This window comes from Teleopsis dalmanni, chromosome 2, assembly GCF_002237135.1.
Source record: "Teleopsis dalmanni isolate 2A chromosome 2, ASM223713v2, whole genome shotgun sequence".
NCBI classification, from domain to species: Eukaryota; Metazoa; Arthropoda; class Insecta; order Diptera; family Diopsidae; genus Teleopsis; species Teleopsis dalmanni.
In genome coordinates, this window is record NC_051847.1 from 194,662,673 (window position 1) to 194,668,577 (window position 5,905).

Here is a 5,905-nt window from a genome sequence, read left to right on the forward strand (position 1 = left end):
CCTCCTTAATGACAAAGTGTGTCAGTGCTCATATCCTTCGGAACGTTTTCTATTTTTCTTTCGTGTTTAAGTGCCATGGCAAATTGTTCAGATTCAGTAGCTTTGGGGCTTTGTCTGAAAAATATATTTTCGTATAGGAATTATTATTTATTTAATATATCAACAAGAAAAAAAAAATAAAATTTAATATTTGAATTTGTATTGAGAAAATAAATAAATTTCAGTCTGGCAATAACAAGTTTAGTAAAAACAATTTAAATAAATGTAGCATTAGAAATGCTTAAAAAGAAAATAAATTTATCAAACACTTTTATATACATGAGGAAAATAATTTATAAATTGAAATAAAAAATAGAAAAAAATTGCAAACCATATATTAATTATGTTTGCTGCTTCCCAGTCTAAGTGGAGTTCTTTTTTTTTTGACAGTAGGTGAAAGCATCGAAAGCCACCGTGCGAGACTTAAACCCACTAAACCACCTCTTAAGAATGAATGAAGAAGATTTCCACAGCATTATGAAAACTTTATTCCAGTAATCAGGGGAGAGAGGAGAAAAAATAGACTTAGTACCTAGCGTGCTAGATTTATCTAAGCCAAAAAGCAGGGTCATACATTAGGGAAATTGGATTATAGAGAAGGGGGTGGAGTTAGAGCAGATGAACGGGGGCGAGGTTAGCGGTAAACTTTGTGAGTGGGGTCACGAAAGCCACGGTTATATAGGGGAATGGAGTGGAGGTTATGGTCCCACTCATCAAAGTAGTGGGACAGGTCTTGGGGAGGTTTAAAGCGTAAAGCTAGAACAAGATCTTCAGGGAGGGTAATAGGAATAGAGACGTCAGGGGGGAGGTCATGGAGCCAGGTTAGGTACCTACGAGCGAGTGTCAAAAGGTACACGTCAGTGCGAGTGGTCTTAACATTGTCGTAAAGAACAGTTCAAGTGAAGTGAAATGTTTATTACTACAATATAATTATGAGTGATGAAATTGTTCCAACCAATCACAAGTTCTACTTAATATAACTAAACTACTAAACTTTAAACTTAATATTCGAGTTTGAAACATTTCGGAACTAGCTCGAAATGTACGGGTTTCATAACTTATACATAAACAAAGTTGAAAATATTTAAAAATTTGTTTTAAACTTAATTAATTATTCAAAGTTATAATTATTAAAATAATTATTTTAAAAAAAATAGGTGATTTTTTTAATGTGGCAGCACTCAAAAAGTTATTTATTTATCAAGAAACTGATGATGATATACAGAATTGGACTATAGAGAATATGAACAAGAGACTTCAGCAAACATTTTTCAGGTTTCAGCAAACCTGCAGCTCGTGTCGTTACTGGAGTGCTAACAGATGCATTGATGCATCAACGGTGATGTATTCCAACTAGTTAATGGAAGATATATATTTACACTAACTAGTAAATGGAAGAATGTGAAAAAGGTGGATATATCAGTCACTATAAATTGACTGAGAGTAATGTCAGGAACTATTGCAAGTGCGACTAAAAGCTTCGTCTTGTAAAAGCCTTGATGTTTCCTATAGCTATCTATGCAGTCGAAACATGGACCTTAAAGAAAATTGAACATACGGAAGATTGAGGCCTTTGAAATGTGGGTCTATAGAAGAGTGCTAAAAATTTATTGAACTGCTTATCGAACCAGCGTCTCTATACTCATATTAAATCTACTTCGGTCAACTAGTGAGGCGATCTAGAATAACTGGGAAAACAAAAGGGAAAAGTAGGCAAAAGAAGACGGCGAAGACGATCGCGTTGGCTGGATCAATTTCTTCTTCTTGGAAAAACGACGAGTGAAGCGCTACACCTTGCACAAGATCGAATAAAATGGCGCAACGAAACAAAAAAATGTGCGTTTATAATACGCTACCACCCTCTGCCAGGGACAGAGGATTGAGAAGGAAGGATAATACAATGCTACTATAAATACTGTATTTCAGAACTTTAGAATGTAAAAGGTTTTTAAGATTATAAAAATTTAATTCTTATTTTATTGTGAAATTCATGAAAATTGTTTTAAAATAATTAGTTTTAAAATTGTTAATAAAAAACTTTCATAGTAATAATAACAAAACTCCATAAAATTATGCGAAAAAAAAAAAACAGAAAAAAAAAGTCAAGTACGGCTTTGGATCAGTTGGTTAAGGTGCGCTGATTCTGAGCTTCACATTTGTTCGATTCCTGGTACTTGCAGCCTCAAAAATAATTATTTACGAATAATTAAATATAAGAAATATTTCCAAGACCACTGATGATGGGTATTTGGCAATACTCGAAATAGCTGTGTTGTCAGCCAAAAATTCAATTAATTAAAATAATATAAAAAATAAAATTTTTGTTGTTGTATTTCACTACTGTTCGAAAAACCTCTTTATAATAAGTTTTATCAATAATTTTAATACCCAAACAATGAGCATAAGTTTACTAAACTAATTTGTATTTTAATTTTCATTAAATTTTCAAATTAAAATGTTATTCGAAATCTATTTGAAATGTTTTCATTTAGTTTATTTTCAATTCAATGAGTTTAGTACTACGTGATGTGTTTAGTTTAAATATTAAATATAAATTCTTTTGATTTAAAATATTCTAACGATTTTATTTGAAATCAACTCGTGTAAATATCGAATTTAGTTCAGAAGTGTGTTAAATATTATTTATTTACACATATATTTGATTTCTAGTTAGTTTTAAATAAATAAATTGCTGATATCTACTCTATTTAATTTTTAGAAATTCACTAATAAATCTTATTGCTCAATTGACTATAAAAACGTTCCAAAGTTGTTAGTTTAAATAAGAGTTTATTGGTATTTGCTGAATATTTAATTGTAAAAATATTTGTATTTACACATTTAGTTGACTGGTAAAAGGAAAAATTTGATTAGTTGAAAGTATGATATATAACACCTTTTTTTTAATTTTGCTCATATTTATTTTGCAATAACTATGAGAAGTGTTAATTACAAGAAATTATTTTAGCGTTATCACAACTAATGAGTTTTAATAAATAATCTTCAATATCATTTACTAAAGCAATTCATTTTAAATTGAAACTATCATAGCGTATTGCCTTCCTGAATTAAATTCATACGTATGTATGTATATACAGTCAAATTTCTATAACTCGAACACCTATAACTCGAATTTTCTATAAATCGAACTAAAAAGTGTGCAACAGGGTTTTAGAAAGCAAATAACATAGAATTCTCCGTCCATAACTCGAACTTCTATAACTCGAATTTCTCTATTAATTCGAATAAAAATATTGTCACGCGCCTATAGGAATATGGATAAGTGCATTCTATAAATCGAATCATTGTTTTAAGTATGAATTCATAATTGGTGTTAGAGGAAGTACCTTTTTCCAAATCAATTTGTTTAATTTTCCTTTGATTCTTTGTGCAAATGTCAGTCGTTGGCAACGTGGTTTAAAGTTAATAAAATTACTTCCAATGCTACTCTTAACGATTATATTGAGCTTGACAATGAAATTTGTACATTAAATTTTCGTACAGATGAGGATATTATTGAGCATTATAGCTCTGAATTGGTGGATCCGATTCTAGGCGCAACGGAAAGTGGTGATGAGGTTTCGGTGGTTGAAATTGTGTATTAGTCTTCCAAGAATGAAGTAGAAAACTCATTCAAAATTGTGATTTTTATTGACAAACGAATGATACTCCAACTGATGATCACTATAAGGCTTGGAATAAATTGGAATCTTTGTTTTACTGAAAATAAAAAAAAAATCGTAAACCCATAATTTCTGGATGTTTCGCTTTACTAGAACTTTTGTACACTCTTTGATTTCAAATAAATAAATATCTGAAAATGTAATTCTAGTTTCTTTCAAAATTAAAACTCGAAGCTTCCATAAGTCGAACCTTTTTTTTCGCAAAATGTTACTTCGAGTTATGAAAATTTGACTGTATATCAATTATTAAGTGGGCAAGAATACTAAAAGTGAAGTTCAGTAAAGAAAATTTATTATTCTTTCCACACATATTTTCAATTTTTAAAAATCAATCACCAGAAGATTTTACTGTCTCTAACAAAATACATAGTATATCAAAGTCAAACTAACAGAAAAATATTGAAAACTTTTTATTCAATCCCACATATGAATAGAAATTATATTCTACACAGAGGTTAATTCCGATTCTCATTCTATGCTATAAGTACCTCACATTTGATTGATTTAAAAAATAAATTTATTGTTAATAAAGAAATATGGGCTAGGTTTATCTTGTGTGGGTGTATAAAGTGCATGTATGTATTAAACTATTTGAATTTATAAGGTTTGGAAATTTTTAGAATGTTATTAAGTGATATTTAATTATCACTGTTTGTCTTTTAATTTTTCATAAAGATTTTTGATCTTATTCCCATACTACCTTCTGCTCAAAAAGTATCCAGATTTTGTTGTTTGTTAACTACTCCTTAAGTAATAGACCTTTTTCAAAATTTTTTTTTGTTTTTTTTGTTATGTTGGTACACCCTTTCTTGATGTATGGTACAAATTTGAGCGCCATCTGTCAATTAGTTTGTTTACAGCAGTTGTTAATGTGAGACTACCTCAAGTGCATTTAGCGATTTTTACTATGGAAAATTTTTGTTGTACACACCATAGTCACTAGATCTGGTTCCGCGCAACTTTTTCCTGTTCCCGAAACTCAAATTCTCCCTTCGTGGTAAGCGTTTTGAGTCGATTGAATCGGTAAAAGAGAATTCGCTGAAGGAACTAAAAGCCATACCTTCACGGGCCTACGAAAAGTGTATAGAAGATTGGGTTAAGCGTTGGAATATGTGTATCGCTTCAGAAGGAGCATATTTTGAAGGAGATAAAATAAATTTGGAATAAAATTTAAATTTTTGTGTTTTATTTACAAAATCCGGGTACTTTTTCTGTTGGAGTATAACTATTAATCGAAAACGCTTTCTTAGATCTGTTGCCTGTTACGGTATTATTCAAGAGAATTTTTATTGTATTGAGATACTAAAATTATTTTTTTAGATCTCTTTCTTAATGATAAAATTCTACGTTAAATTTGTTTTTCAAGAGAATTTTTATATGTGGGATTTTAATGTGAATAATTTGTATCTTTTGTGATATTGCCTGCAGTTAGTAGAGCTTTCATAAACACAATATGCCCGTCTTTATTATAAAATAGCAATATTTTTATAAATCAATAAAAAAACTATTTATTTTCATCTAAAATTTCTTAATATTTTTTTAAACAACAATTTCAACAATAAAAAACTCACTAACTAAAGGCATTTTATGTATTTATCATCGTCAATATTTCATTGAGTATCTATGCTTAAAACTATTTTTATATTTTATTAACAATAAACAATAAAATTTTTAGTATTTACTCAGTAATGATTTTTCAATCAATTAAAATGAAAACAACAACAACAACAACAGTATGAATAACAACAAAAATATCGGATCGAATATGGAAATATTTTTGTAGGAGGTGAAAATTTTATTTATCTTTCAGAGAGAGACGCGTGCATGTAGCTAAAGTTTGAGGAAATACTGGGGGCATTTGATGTGGTGTGAAATAATTTTTTAAATAAATAATAAAAAATAAAAAAAATTGTACAAAAAAAATAAAATATAAATACAGAACTTTTAAGCATGTTGAGCATTAAATGCTGTACTTAAAATTGACACCCTCAATTTTTATTTGTTTATGTGCATATTAAAGAGAAAAATGTTTTTCCACAGTTTTCTATGGAAGTGGGAAATGGGAAATGGGAAAAACTCAAATATTTAAAAAACAATTCACAACTTTTGTTTACAATTTTAATATGTTAACTTTTTGAGTGTTTACGATAAAATGTTCATATCTATGCAGACTTATTTGTACT